Source organism: Ornithodoros turicata, chromosome 4, assembly GCF_037126465.1.
Source record: "Ornithodoros turicata isolate Travis chromosome 4, ASM3712646v1, whole genome shotgun sequence".
NCBI lineage: Eukaryota > Metazoa > Arthropoda > Arachnida > Ixodida > Argasidae > Ornithodoros > Ornithodoros turicata.
Window position 1 is genome coordinate 73,009,313 of NC_088204.1, and position 15,565 is coordinate 73,024,877.

Sequence of the window (15,565 nt, forward strand, 5' to 3'; positions counted from 1 at the left end):
GGAATATGCCGAACTTGAAAAAAAAAAATTCATTCTGGGGTGTTTTTCGACATTTTTCCGAAAATGTCGAAAACCACAAAACCTACTTCTGAGATATGCATGAAGCTGAAACGGGAAGACTAGTTGAGAAAAGGCATGTTGCTATCACCGCACTGTCACCTAGCGGGTGTTCGAAGACATCTTGCACTTCAGAAACGTGTCCGGACTCCTAAACCCTTCCTTGGTCTACGTCAAAAAAGTTACGTCAAAGTTGTACGTCAAAAAAAGGAAAACCCTGCTTCTTTAGGGAGTCGCAAGCCGCATCCGAGTTTGATGCTAGCTGCTGCGTTCTGTGCAACACACGACAGCAGCCAGCACTCAGTCCAGTCATACCGATTTTCTGCACAAGTGGCGCCCGTGTCAAATTTTCGCCGCGCCCTCTGGTTAGCGCACGGAGCCTATAGATACACATGTGCCTAGTTCGTCAGTTAGTGTCACATCACAGTTTCTCATCCACGCAAGGTGAACACCTATTTGTATTAACAATGAACGACGTCTTGAGCGTGAATTTCCCCACATGATCACCCGGTGCGGTTGTTTAATCAACTCAGCAGTCCCAGTCGTCTGCGTGAGACGCTAAATCGCGTTGTTCTCCCTGGCCGCCGCGTTATTTGGTTAGGCCTATGTCATAGTCACCGGCAGCCTGCAACTTTGTTGTTTTGATATGTCGTTTTTCCTATCTCACTAGCCGGAGCAAACTCGCAGGCGTTATAGCTCGTAGGGAAATTACCGAAGCGTCTGGTGTGTCTGTTACTTGTCTTCCATCACCCCCGTATGTGAACCAGACACTCGAACACGCATTTGAAACGAAGTAAACAATGAGAAATCTCCCGAGGCAGGCTACAAACATGGGGGAAGCGCTTTTTCAGGAGTTGCTTGACGCGCATTTGGAAGCCGGATACATGAGCGAAAGTGCGCGGTCGTACGCTACAACGAGCACGAAACCAATTGTGTGTGTTTTTTTTTATCGCTAAATATGGTCACGGGTTTTTCTACTAGAATATTTTTCGTTCAAGGTTCCGGCCGGTAAGACAGAGGTGCCGAAAGTTCCCGATATAAAACTTTAAAAAGCTAGGATTTTATGTAATTATTGAACCTCTTCCAATGAGCCGCAGACTGTTCCCTTGATGTGAGAAAGACGTTTCCTAAAAGAACATCATTCGATAGCGTGAGTACTTTCTAACACCCGGAAGATGCTCGTAAACTCACCTATTGTACAGGCCTGAACTACGATAGATATCCCATGCTTTGAGAAGAATGCCTGATGTGGTTCAAAGTACAACGGTGTCGAATACACGTAGTCACACAAGACGTCTCCTTATAGTAACCTTCTAAGACTTCAGATGTCTTTTCTGAGGTTTCCTATTTTCATAAATCTATGACATGACAGGACAGTCAAGTGGTATATAAGTTCACGTGTTATGACGAAAAGCACAGCTTTGGTGCAAGCCATAAACCCGTCAGCAAATGAGAAGACCTATAGCAGACAGCAATCACATGCTGCACAAATGTCAATATGACGACAGCCGGCTTTAGGAGTACTGTGAAATGAGTTTGAAATGTTAGTCTGTGCCTTCCAGGCGTAAATAAGTCTACATTGATGCGTGACAGCGCTGGGAAATTATGCTCCAATGTCCCGCAATGTCCCAATGAAAGAAATGCCCATCTAGTTCAACAGACGCGTATATCCACGGTGCAGACGTCGACCTCGTCTACAGCGTGTTCGCTGTATAGACGCTGTTCGTATTCGACTTTTGTAAAGCATTCAACATAAAAGTTTTTTTTCGCGAAAGATCGTTCGACTTTGCGAATCGTCAGTGTGGCTAATGAAGGTCGGAGAAGGGAAGGTAGATAACCAAACGTACATATAAAGTTTCCTGAAGCCTCAGCAAAAACGGGAAGGACAAGGCAGAACGAGTTTTGCAGACATATAAATAACAGCATTGCGAAGTACAAACGAACAGGAACGAGGTACACGGCGAACAAGTCTACGTGTGGAAAAACACGCGCAGCAGCATTTAACATAAGCAGTGGGAGGTTGCTTCGCAACCCGCTCTAGGAGGTTTGATGCTTATGCTTCAAAGGGGTCCAGTAATTCTTACACGCTTCTTTTTTGCTTATACTTCTCTCTTACTTACGCGTTACGGCGTGTCACTGGGTGATCGCATTTCACACCAGTGATACATATCATGATGACGTTAAATTTTTTGTTTAAATACTTCCTCACTGAATGAACTTCACTTACTTCGGGGTCTACAGGTGGTGCGTCCCATTTATGTTTCTAGCTTACCTTTGTCCGCGTCTTTTGCTGCAGTCAAGCTGATACGACCATATATCATATAGAACATGCGAACATTCACAACAAACACATCCACCACACAGACGTGACACAGGTGGTGCTCGTTTCATAAATGTTTACGAGTCTCAATACGGCATCGTGTTGCGGGCCAAACACAAAGGCGCTGCGAACAAGTGATTAACGCGCAATGGCTGAATGAAGCAAGCCACGCACGGGAATAAGTGTGAGGAAATGATGCTTTCGATATTCTTGTTCCTGTCTTCTGTGTCCACACCTACCAACGTTCCATAGCAAGACTTTTAGTAGCTAATGCGCCAGAAAAACCAAAATCAAACCGTAGCAGGACTTTATTGCCTTAGCGACCAAATACAGCAAGCGAGTCATGCCGACGCTAAGGACATTTACCAGTGTTCGCATACACAGTAGTCAACTCCACAAACTCCTCCCACGGCTTCTTCGGGAAATGTTTCATTGCACCATATTGCGCAATAACCGTCATCCGTAGGGTTCTTATAATTGCAGTGACACAGGTCCCAGTACGTGCTACTGCACATGCTGCTGACTTCTTCCGGTAGGTCTCGTGCGGACGCTTTGGTACCGTTGTTGGTGTGTGGCCTGATTTTCGGGACTGGTGGTATACCTTGTTGATACGAAGAAATATTATTCGAAAAGGAAACATCTGACTTATTAACGTGATAATTTAAAAAATCTTGGTTGTTGCAAGACCAGAAACTCGACTATATAGTAAGCAATGGGCTGGAAGTGCGCGTGCAACGACAAATACGTATGCGAATATGGAAACAGAATGATCGGTTTTCTCACCGTCATGAGTGACGCCAACGACAACTTTATTGCGAGATGATGAATGCGTAGTTTCATCGGTAGGGCCGAAGCATATCGTCATGCATCATTTTCATATATATATCCTAATAACGTGCTTACATTGGCACACACGCAGTTACAGCGAAGAAATTGCTAGCTCTCGAAAAACGTTTGCCGCCAGACTTTGCAGAATGCGTGTTCTGCTGATTGACATACTCGCATTTGGTTGTCTCGCTAAGCAAGTCACTCTGCGACAGCAGGCTGTCGAACCGGGACGTTTTTCGTTCCGGTTCTTGTTTCGGTTCAAAGAAAACGGTTCAGTTCCGGTTTCACAAGATGTAAGGAGAACTGACTGCTGCCAGAATAGCCCCGTCTATTCTCTCCAACTTGCATCTTGACGCATGATGGAGCAGACGAAGTAGCTTGGTAGCTTGGATACACGATGGAGCAGACGAAGTAAACGAGCTTTACCACGAAGCGGAAAGTTCGAGGAAGACGGAGACAACGCAGAGCGAGACTAGCAATGATGACTTATTTATAGAAAAACCGTCATAATATTTTAAACGGGCAAGAACCTGGTCCTGTATACACGAAGCTTTTGGGTTTTTGGTTTTCCCTCCGTTCAGGCTCGCCCAGAACAGGCTTTTTGTTTTCTGGTTCTGGCTTTAGTTTATCTCCTAAAGCTCGGAGCCAACGCAGGACTGTCGTTACTTCTGAACCTTGTGTAGACGAGCGACCGTAACCGTTAAACTGACTGACTGAATTTGTATGTAGACAACGACTGCAGTCAGGATCTTGTCAGAAGACAATTGCACAGCGTTGTTACATAACGCGTGTGATTGTGGCGGCGGCAGCCCATCAACGTTCTAAAAGTTCACGAGCGTGACTAATCTTGTACATAACTTTTATCTTTGTTTAGACTTCCCCATACTTATTGCACTTGGCGGAACAGTGCAAGTTGTTTAGATAATGCCAGCTTCAGCGGGGGACGTTAAATACAATGTGTGCTGAAGTTCTAAGGTATACGTTAAACATTCAGATAAAATTCATTCACAGACATGCCGCTCTAACGTTGCTGAAGAAATAATAAGGTGCGCAGAAAGCTGGACTACTTGCCCTTCAGTGTTTCCAGGACTGAAAGGAACAGTGAATACCGGTTAAGCATTTATGTGTCACCAAAGCCACATCCAGGTCGCTTCTACGCGAAAGCACTACAAATAAGCTGTCAACATGAGAAGACAACATACGAAATGACATACCGATCAGCACCAGTACTACCACATACAAGATAACAAAGCGTTTCATGCTTGTGCACAGACAGCTGACCAGCACAGGTGTCTACGCGATGATCTTGAAATGACCGTTGCTGTTTAGGTAATCTGACGGAGATATAAACAGCGAACTGAGGCTGCTGTGAAAGGAGAAGGTAAGTGCGACAACAGCTGCTCCATAAAAGGGCGTCTCAAGCTAACAAGCATTCTAGAAAAGTGCATTTTACAGCAGTACTGAAACAGGTTAACATTTGATACGCTATACTCCTGGCCACGATCAATCTGTGAGAGAGATCGTGAAGCTTCATCGAGGCAGAGGTAAAAGTGGAGATGTAAAGGGTAGATAAGAGGGAGATAAGATATATAATACCACACATATCAAGAAGTGAGGAGGGGGCTCGGGCATGGCCCATCCCCGGGATCCGTAATTTCTCTCTCAATCTGCATTTTTTACTAGGGACACGATTGCACTCTCCATGGCGAGCACCTTCTGTATGCCCTTACGCTGCTCAAAGAATCGTACAACCGTCCTAAGGGCTTCACTGGGATAACTCTCTCTTGACCCAGATGGCGAGGCCGGCGGTGGATCCCTAGTCGCTCACTGAATCTGACGCATATCCGCGTCTTCATTCCGGCAGTCAGCTCTTCTCGTTTTTATAGCTCTTGCGAACCGCCGGTTCAGTAACCAACAGTCATATAAACCGAAGGTAAAGTTGTTATGTGGAAAATACCGGTTATTGTCATGTACACGAAATGTTATTAACCAGCAAGGGTTGCATGCGGAGGCCATTGGGAGGTAATGGTTCCCGAGAAAAAGGGCTATAAAGCGGAAATGTTGTATTAACGAGCGTCATATTAACGAGTCTTGACTGTACAGTGAACCCTCGTTATCATGACCATGGTCGTTCCCGAATATTTTCGTCGTAATGCGGTATTGTCATGTTAACGGGGGGATCTGCAGAGGTTTCACTGCATTGTTCCCCAAGAGTATGGTCGTAAAGCGCGTATGTCAGATTATCGGGGGTCATATTAACGAGGGTTCGCTATATTTCCAGATTTCCCTCCCTCGTATTCGCTCCCCCATTCAGAATCATGTTGTAGGTCTTTTAAGTTTTCGTTTTATTCTCCTCGAGATAGATCCGTCATTCAGGCGGCTGTGCTGATGGTTGTGGCAGATTTGTGGCCTATTATTCTTCCCGGGCCACGCATAAGCAAGCACCACCAGGTCCCTCTGGAAGAGGTACAGCTACGCACGATGCGGTTGGGCCAGTGTCTGGCACACTAGCGCACCACTCAACGCAGACTTGAGTGGAACCAGCGTCGTTAGGGTCGCAGGGCAGAGGTGTGGTGACAGTCAATCCGCTGATTGGCGGTTCGGTCTGTTGTTTTCCTGCAACGAAAAGGGTGTAAAGTGGAATAAGTTTTTGGTTATGCGCTGGGGACTCTATCTCGAAGGACGTTCGCTTCTCAGGGTCTATAATAACGACGATGGGTTTGAATGATGACTAGCTCCAATAGACGATTTTACAAAGATGCGCGCACCACCTAGCGCGCGAGGAAAAGCAGCATGGGAAGCAGGATTTGAGGACTCCGTCGTCTGCTTGAGTTGCGGTTTTCCCCTTCTGGACGCTGTTGCTGCGCACACCGGGAATGCTGTTGTCTTCTACCTCCGCCTCTGGCAGTCTCGTACCCCAAGAACATTCGCGATCCTCAGGACGCCCTCAAAGTGTCGTCCCGACCTCGACCGTGGCGCGATATCCGGAGGAAGTCCAGAGAGGGTCATTATGAGATCGTCCAGTGATGGTCATGCGCGTACGTCCTGCGGTCGTCAACCGGAGGACGCGGCCCAAGCAGCACGCCAATATTGGTCCAATATTGGACCCATATGGGCTGCCAAGATTGCCAATATTGGCCCAATATGGGCTACCAATATTGGACCAATATGGGGAGTGCAACCAGGCTCCATATTGGACCAATATGGGCTGCCCATATTGGCGAACCCATTTTGCGCCAATATTGCCAATATTTCTGTGATAACACCTACGGGGAGCCCGTGTAATAATAAAGCATTATGCTGTATAATATTCACTACTTTTGTATGATTTTTGCTTTTTTATTTCTGCGGATCTAATTGATCCACGTTCACATCACTTCAAAAAAAAAAAAGAACGAAAAAAAAGGAAAGAAACACGGCATTCCCCAAACACACAAAAAAAAAACGAAGAACAGGTGCTACGCCCGCGCTGAAGATCACAAGCAGTCCCACAGAACTGCCAATACCTAAGATCCCTCAGAAGCCTTCTTTGGGATCGCAATATTCTGTGGACTAACAATTTCCACACCCGCTCCGAGAATACAAAGCAGCGAAACACTTTCGTGGCGGTGACGGACACACGCCAGAGCAATTTACACTGCTTGCAGCAACTTGAAATCACCTAACTTTACAGAATAGCCATCCCTTCTTATCAAACATTGTGTTTTTTACTTGACCTGCCGCAATTTCGTTACCATTACAGCACCCAGCGACATTTTAGCCCTATGAAACGTCCGTTCGGGTTGTCGCGCATGCGCATTAGTTGAAGGACGCGTGATTACGCTCAAACCACTCGCTTGCTCACAGTCGGCTCGACCGATTGGCATTGGCATCGCGAAGGAAGATGGCGGCGACTTTCAAGACGTGGAATGTTGAGGTGTCGAACTCTAGCGAACTTTACGTTGGGAATGCCAAGTACGTTGACTGTTTCTAACAATGTGTATCATCTGCGGGAAGTTGTTGAATGTAACGATGTAGTGAATAGGGTATTTCACACGCTTCAACGTTCAATCTTGCCGTGCTGCTTGGGCATTTGTGCAACACGGCTACGTACCCTGTTCAGTCAATATGGGGTGTACGCGTGCAATAAGGGGCCCATATTCCCAAGATTTTCCCAATATTGGCTCAAAGTGGGCAATATGGGGCCCATATTGCCAGGATTTTCCCCATATTGGCTGAAACTGGGCAATATGGGGCCCATATTGCCCATTTTCAGCCAATATGGGGAAAATCTTGGCGAAACCGGTCCCATATTGGACCCGTATCGCCAATGACCAGCCAATATGGGTCCAATATTATGTGCTGCTTGGGGGTAGTGTGCTCTTTCACCCTCTCACATTGTAGGTGAAGGAGAGTCGCGCCTTCGAAGATGCACAATGAACAAAATAAAGAAAAAAAGAGGGCTCCTTCACGAATTTTTTGCGGACGATCTATCGAACGGATTTTTGTTCTGGAATCGGCTCCGGTATCAGGTGACCGAAGGGACCAGGCGTTCTCATTGGGACAATTTTGTAGCTTTCATATTTAAAAAGTTAATTATTGAAGTTAATTAAGACATTGCCTTAGGAGTTTGCTAATGTCCTCCTAGGGAGTGCCCTTCAGAATATGCTCTATTGGAACTGATTTCATCTCGGAAAAAGTGATGTATATATATATATTTTTAAATATGCTCGGATTTAGCTGGGACACCCTGTATATTTGCAGTACACAGTTGTGGCTGGCAATAAAGTAAGTAAAACATAGTGGCCATGTAGAACACAACAGTGTCGATAGATGAAAAAGGGAATAGAATAGTAGGAGGGAAAAGGTCTGGGCGTATTTTATATGTGAAGTGTTTCTAGTGTGCTTTGGGATTTGTTAGATGTTTGAGACTCCCCAGCCATCATCTCGCAATAAAATTGTCGTTGTGAACTCTTAACAAATCACGAGGCACCCTAGAAACACTTCACGCTTCTCCGTTAAAGGAACCCGAAGGAACTGCGAAAGAAGGAAGTCACTGAAAAGGTTATAGCCAGCCGTAGGGCTCGAATTCCGCATATTCTAGGTTGCCGGTACAGGGTAATCCAGACGATGCGGATTCGACTCCTACAGCTAGCTAACCTTTTTCAGTGGCTACCTTCTTTCATTGTTATTAGGCAGTTGAGGCTTGTGTGTTGTGCTGTCCTTTCTAGTGTCACTAAGTAGGGGTACAGAGTATCGCATTCCTTTTCCGCGCCGGAGCCGCCGTTCGGTGTCCGCGATTGGACCGATCGTGTCACGTGGTTTCTCGTTCCAAGAACGCGCCGTCCATGTTGAGTCCCCTCCATCCCAAACCGGTTACCTGCGTTGCGAGTTGGCTCGACTGCGCCCTGTTCTCCGGCGGAGAAGGGGGAGATTGACGTCCCGTTGCTAGGCGACGCCGCCGCGCCGGACCCAAGATGATGGACATGGTGGATCGCCGGTGTGGCTCATTGTCGCTACTCTGCTCCCTATTGAGTGACTCTAGTGCATGCTTCTGTGTTCCAGCCTTAGAATATCAATCTTCCACCACGCATGTAGGAAGTCATTGAGGCATCGCTACTTACCTTGCGGATATATCCCATTTGGAAATTTATCTTTCGGAAATTTGATGACTGGAAGAGAAAGATATGCCATAGAATCAGCATCAAATCACTGCAAGGAGTAAGGGGCTAATATTGACGGGAGCATGAAACGATTTAAAACTTACCGTCAGCAGTCGCAACTGACGCCAACGTGACCATCAGAAGGAGCTTCATGACCGTCGTGTCAGGGAGAAATGTTTGTGGTCGTACCCGTGAAGTTGCACGTGTTATGTAGTGAAAAAAAAAATATATATATATATATATATATATATATGGAGTGTTTTACGTGTAAAGTCATCCTGCTGGCTTGATGACATGCTCTACACAAAGATACGAAGTGATACAGGGAAGACTCTTCTATGTGCACTTTTATGCATTGATATTTCACGACCTGTCATATTTCACGCATGCTATGGCCACACAACCTTACAAAAGATGTGGGATGTTTGCATGTCAAAAGTGATTCCAGAAGGAGAATGAAAGTGGTCTTTGCAACAGTCTTGTCAATGGGTTCTACCTCTTGCCGTCAACATGCTTCAGTGACTTCTGCGTCGATCCCATTTATCTATAGTCACATACGTGAAGAGCTCTTTTTCTACCTGTGACAGTATATATGTCTTTCGCATGTGATATGTAAACGGTACTCAAAATAGTGCTATACTACAAGACCGGTCATACCAGAATATCCGATAAGAGACGTGGAGTAGTAATACCCTATCTGCTCAAGGACGATGTCCCATTCGCTTCGAGTATTATACTGTCTGTGTATATTCCTTTATGAAAATGGCGGCGGTTAGGATCGCAAGGAAAAACAAGCGGCTACATGTCTCTTGGAATTGAGTTGAGTTGATAGTAAAAAAAATTCAGAACGACGCACTCATTACGAGAGCCGGCTACTCCATATCACTTAGGAACAAAAAAAATACAAATAGAAAAACGCTATCTACAATAAAAACAACGAATGACAAAGACAGTCTGTCAATCCATTACACACACTGTCAGTCACACCGTGTCCACCAACTTGGGGTCCGCGTAATATCGCACAAATGCGTGCATCACTAGTTACTCAGGTCAGTCACCATATCAATGTATGTTACTAAAAAAATCAATTTATAATTAAAAATGTAACTAATAAGGTAATGATGTCGAACTGTTACTTCGTGGGACCTCAACATCCAGTGCGCAAAGCGAAACAAGACTACATGTTTTCCCAACCATTTTAATTAATGCGCCATTTAAATTAATTCGAATGCGATCTCATTTAATCCAGGTGTCATCGAACTTAATCCCGTGCCATCCGAGTTGATCCATAGTGCTTTTAAGCCCCCTAAAAGTAGTTAAGACCACATTATTAAATCTATCCACTGATGAGGTGTTGTTGATGAGGACAGGTGAACTCAGAAACAAAGGCCAAATGAAAGCTGGATATTTTGCAGAGGTAGGCCATGACTATTCAGTCATTGCTAATTCCTGATGATTGCTAGCTTGTTTGTGACTGTAGTGCCTGATAAATGGGGCGAAGTGCTGAGGCCCATGTAAATCGGAGTTGACAAGTTGATGGGAGTTGTCCACTTGATTGTGGTTAGTGAAGACAAGCTACCGACTGATAAGGATTGATAATTAGCCACTAAGAAAACCAATATTACCATTACGACTCATTTGACCATTTTCCACTGACAGGGGTCGCTGGCGTTACAGATAAGGCAATGAGAACGCATCTACTGTTGCGGAATCACTGATAAGGGCTACTAGTCAAAGATGTGCTCACACAGGGGCTTGTTACAGCTGCTGCGATGAAACTCGCCATTCCTCATCTTAAAAATAAAGTAGTTGTACAGCTGCAGCTGCCGGTTGAACTGGGCATAAAGGTTCACTCAATGATAACAAGTGATAGAGGCTGGCGGAGTGATAACTTTATTTCCTGATAAGCTGATGATACAGGGCCCTACATGACTCCTACAAAACATATGTATCTCGCGTTAATAAGTACAGTACTTGCTATCAAACAAACACGAAAAGCGTGAACCTGAAAATGACATTACCAAATGCTTTATTCTCTCGCAGGAACAACTGCTTTTCAACATTACTATCGATAACCTGCTAGCTCTCCCTTTTCTCTCTCTCTCTCTTTACACAGTTTAGCCCCAATACTGAACGGACGTTCTACGGATGCGAACGAATGCTCTACGGAAACGACACGTTTCCTGTCGCTTTTCTCCTTATCGTTGCTTGAACCCAATCTAGAGTTATTCCTATTTCACGTGCCTTCTCTCGCAACGGCTTTCGACGCAAGTCTTCTGTCCTGTCTGAAACGGGTATCAATGGTTTACCCTCATATCCCTCAGGACAGCACATCGCCTCAAGCATGTTCCCAGACCCGAGACTCTGCACGCTACCCCTTACCCCAAGCGGTCCTGGATGCTCGAATATCCCTCACGCAAAGCGCATTACCACAGGCATGGCCGAGCTCTCGTTGGTAGTAGCCAAGGTCGTGCTGAAGAAGACAGGGAGGTTGTGGGTTCGAATCCTACCACCGGTTGTGCTGACTGAGGTTTTCCCTGCGTTTTCCGGATACTTTCCAGACGAATGTACGCACTGTTCCACAAGAAATCGGCCTATAGGACGCATACTAACCCCAAACCCCTGTCTTCCCACACCTCCCTGCTGTCCTCTCTCCATCTGTCATCTGTACGCCGCTCATAGCCACAGTTGCTTCGCGGCGCTAACACACACACACAAACAACAGCGGGTTTCGACTGCGAGCTTGATGTTGGCGAAAAGTTCGCTACGTCACAAGTTATAAGTCCTTCTCTTTTAATGCGTTAGCATTAGGAGTGTCAAAATGGAAAAAGCTGTATGTGCGTGTATGTTCGTGTGTGAGATGGTGTAGCCTCACTGAGACAGAGGTATAAGTGGAGATGTAAAGGGGAGATAAAAGGGTAAATGCAAGTGAAGGTAAGTGACGACAAATTGAAGTAGTTCAAGGTGATTAAGAGTAAGGGTAACAGTAATTAAACGTGGTTAGAGTTAATTAAAGGAAGAAAGTTTACTTCAATGGTAATGAATGTAAGGTGTAAGTAAGAGATGGATTAAATGAAATTAAGAATTACTCGGGGTAACCGCTGGTTACCGGAGGTAATTAAATGTAATTAAAGGTAATAAACGTAATTAAAGGGAAAAGGGGAGTAATTAAAGCAAGTAGGCGTCTCTCGCATTTACCGCGAAATCACCACTGAACTTATCTCTTGTTTGTCTGTTTTCTTCCACTAGAATGTTCCGTAGGGACGACTGGAGACGCGCACTGTATTGCAAGTCGTGACAGGATAGATGTGCTGGTCGATATACATTCCTACAGGATGTACAGTCGGCAGCCTTTAGGAGAAAAAAAAATCCCGATCCCGTCCCAGGATCCACTTTTAGGAATCTCGAAATCCTGTGACTATAAAAACGGCTCTGGATTCCGGACACTAATTTACAGTGCTAAAATACACCATGGGTTGATTCGGATGGCAACAGGACTAAATCAGATGGCACACGAATTAATTCAGGTGGCACTTGGATTAAAATGGGCAGGAAAACGTGTATTTGTCTTATCTATATAACTCTTCCCATTTGTTTGTGAGGATTGCATTATTGGATCAAAGTTAAAAATAATATGAAGATCGTACCAGGCTGCTCCAGCTCACCTATTCCACTTAGCGCCACTGAAAGAGACGGGCCACCGAAAACCGGATGTACGCTCCAAAGTCTGGTGGACCAAAGTTTGATGTGGTTAACGATGGTGTAATAAAAACGTCAAGAAAGAAAACAAGAGCGGTCACAAAAAAATTAAAGGGGGCCATTAAAGTTTATTCATGATGTCATGACGGCAAATGAGCCCCTCTCTTCTTACGATCTCGAGGCCGTTTACCGGTGTGTACAAACGCAGTTCGCGTTGTCGTTGTTTGTCCCGCCGCACGCGCCCCACACTGCGTTTCTATTAAAACGCCATACGCAAAATACTTCGCAAAAGTTATCAGCTTCTGGGTCGTCGAGTCTGCATCGACAGATATCCGGGTAATTGATTCCACACTTCTCCGGCAAATCATCGAGGAAGTCCCGTCCCGCTGGTCTACGGACCTCGTTGGGCTCCCAAATGTAGCCTGATCCACCTGGAGGGAGAAGGAAGTGTTATTGCGATAGCGCTTGGGTGTAGTGTTGGGGCATCACGGAACTGACCCGAAAGCTAAGCTATATGCACTGTTCCATCACGCTAGTAACGAAACCGTCGATGGTATGCTGCACAGGCCCGTGATGTTTCTTTTCTTTGTATTTTCTGCTCTTTCCCGCCTTGATCCCTGTCGGTGCCATTATTGTAGGTTATTATCGCTTCTATCACTGCCTCTATTTTTTATTCCGCGAAGCAACTGCGGCTATATCGGTGGCGTATAGACGTGGACAGATGGAGGGAGGGCAGTAGGAAGCACTGGTGGACAGGGGAGTTACTGTGCGCCTTCAGCCGATTTCAGGAACAATTGTGTCGACATTCGTCTAGAAAGCCTGCTGGAACGCCCATGGAAAACACCCAAGCACAGCAAGGTGCTGGGATTCGAACGCACCACTTATCAGTTTTCAGCACGACATTCGCTACCAGCAACGCGATGATGCTTTTAAACACCCGGCCATTTCTATCTAGACACGCGCGCTGCCGCGCCACGCCGCCGCTACCAGTAATTTTCACACCGGTAATTTTCAGCCCACTGACTCCGTCGCCGTTTCCAAACCGGCGCGCTGAGGGCCTTTTCGTGCCTGTTTTCGGTCGCGAAAACGCTGATTTCATCCCTGTTGCGAAGACGAATTTTCTTCCCTTGATGCCGATGGCGGTAGGTTGCGTCTGTTTGTTTTACTTGTATTTGTTCGCGCCGCTGACGCGGCCGCCAGTCAAAGTTCTATCGGCGCACGCGTCCACTTCTATCTACATGGATACAGTGCAGCCCTACTTCGGCCTTGGCCGGTAGTGGAAGAAATACATACAGTAGATTCACTGACTAGTCACTGTGCAGTTGGGTATCCGAATAGTAGAGTGCTCCGCAGGTCACAATTGTTTCCTCCGCTTGTGATCAGCACCCGCAGGTGCGAGACCTCCACCCTATCCGCAACTCGAATTCCATTACAAAATGACTCACATATCCGCCAGCTTCCCGCACATTGTTTTCTTGGTTTTTAAGATCATCTTTGCAGCTGGCCCACCGCCCGCGACGCGAAGAAACATAGGCTTGAGCTTTGGGTTGTCCGCAAGGCTTTCCCAATGGGCTGTGTGCACTGACGTGCATGGAAGCATTAACTTTTGTTGCACCCGTTTGTACCCTGTTGTCCGTTTGCACCCTTATATAGTGCTGTAGGTGTTTTGTTGCACCCGTCCTCCGCGTGATTACCACGTCACGAAAGTACGCAACTTGGGCGACTTCTTCCGAACTTGACACCCGCACCGGGCTCGCATATCGGGTATCGCAAATCGGGACGTGCACCCGCAGGAAAGTGCGGGATACCGGCGGTTCACGCAGGAGTTTACCGATCAGAAAAAAAAAAAGAAGGAGAAGGAGCGGCATATATAGCCGAGACGTTACCGCATCCGCCGATGACTCTTATACCCCTGAGCTACACGGGTAGTCCTCCACCACTTCATTGATTGGCAGCAACGACCGTGAACATGCGCGTAGAGACACCCATGTCCGCTTCTCAAACATCATTAGATCCAATACGCCTTCACACGGTCACACGTTTTGCACGCTTGGCGAATTGGATTGGATTGGAGTGATCATTGAGGACTGCCCGGGTGATGCCATTTACAGAAGGGTACACAACTTCCATTGTCTACAAAGAGACAATAGGAGACCGTTGGACGGCTGGATCAGAACGCCTTACGCGGCGATGTCACGCAAATACGAACCTTCGTGACTTGCAACACTAAAAAGGTTGCCTAATGATCCCATTTTCACGTCCTAATTTCACGTCATGGACGGCAGGATTACTTGAGTGCTGGCCTCTTTCAATCAACAACATCAAAAAAATATTCAGGTGTACGATACAGCAACAGGGATAATGTAATATCGGTACTTACCGAGCAAAAAGTTCCAACCTGTAACATAAACAAATATTGACAATACAGTATAAGTACTATACTGTGATGTACAGTAAGCAGACAGCTCCGTCAAGAATATATCGTATTTCAAATGTACCTTTAGCAGTAGCAGTGATTGCAAACAGGATCACGAGGAGTGACTTCATGTCTTGTCCTTCAAAGTGCTGGAGTAGTGCTTCGAATGAGCCTATTAGCGTCCGCCTTATATAGTGAACGTACTGTTCAATTCGAAAGAGACAGCCGAATATTTTATTGCATACCTTCTCCATAAAATATAGAGGACGGTCTCATATGACTAAATGGAACAGAACCATGCAGATTTCACCTGTGAGCCGATGTTATTACCTTAGGAGCCTTTTGGTACCCCTTAGCAGACTGGAACATGATTGAAGATCGTGGAGAACGTAAAATACTTTTCGCCCTTTCTATCCGAAACGTACTAAATAGATCTAGAGCCAGTAAATAGTATAGCGTTCTCGGTGAATTTTATGGTTGCTTCATATTGCGTCTAAGGTATGGGCAGAAAATGGTTCTGAATGCGGAGAGTCGTGATTTCATTTTCCTGGATGTATTACAACGACAAAGGGCCTCAGTTTGTTGACGTCTGCCACCTGGTGG

General features: G+C 45.9%; 2 long non-coding RNA genes across 2 annotated transcripts; both read right to left on the reverse strand.

Annotated features, from left to right (window-relative positions):
- Nucleotides 1–2,667: 2,667 nt before the first annotated feature.
- On the reverse strand, nt 2,668–4,591 carry LOC135393476 (uncharacterized). The gene is made up of 3 exons (XR_010422647.1): nt 4,420–4,591; nt 4,277–4,294; nt 2,668–2,978 (listed from the first exon to the last, which is right to left on the reverse strand). It is a non-coding gene; the product is annotated as an uncharacterized LOC135393476 (long non-coding RNA).
- An 8,063-nt stretch (nt 4,592–12,654) lies between these two features.
- Nucleotides 12,655–15,129, reverse strand: LOC135393477 (uncharacterized). The gene is made up of 3 exons (XR_010422648.1): nt 15,045–15,129; nt 14,927–14,944; nt 12,655–12,977 (listed from the first exon to the last, which is right to left on the reverse strand). It is a non-coding gene; the product is annotated as an uncharacterized LOC135393477 (long non-coding RNA).
- Nucleotides 15,130–15,565: the final 436 nt, after the last annotated feature.